General features: G+C 58.9%; 1 protein-coding gene across 1 annotated transcript in view; it reads left to right on the forward strand.

Moving 5' to 3' along the window:
• Nucleotides 1-263, forward strand: part of CHGA (chromogranin A (parathyroid secretory protein 1)) — a 19,057-nt gene that overhangs the window by 18,268 nt on the left and 526 nt on the right. The gene's annotated exons all lie outside the window — the stretch shown is intronic.

Consider the following 263-nt stretch of genomic DNA (forward strand, 5'->3'; position numbering starts at 1 on the left):
CACGCATGAGCCTTTAATCTGATGGCTTCCCCAGTTACTGTTTTCCGAAACAGAAAAGCCTGTTCTGGTACTGGAGCGCTGTGTGGGATGAGGGACACAGACACCCCCTCCACGAGGAGGGCAGATGCTGCGCTTGATGCAGGTAGCAGGCACCTGTTTCAATCTCAGTTTCACACCACGGCCTCAAGCAGGTGCCCAGTGCCATTTGGCAGTGCCTGCTGCAGCCCTGGCTCTGGGGCAGCCCCAGCCCTGCAGGAGCCACC

The sequence above is a fragment of the Chaetura pelagica genome, unplaced genomic scaffold, assembly GCF_000747805.2.
Source record: "Chaetura pelagica isolate M959 unplaced genomic scaffold, ChaPel_1.0 scaffold48, whole genome shotgun sequence".
NCBI classification, from domain to species: Eukaryota; Metazoa; Chordata; class Aves; order Apodiformes; family Apodidae; genus Chaetura; species Chaetura pelagica.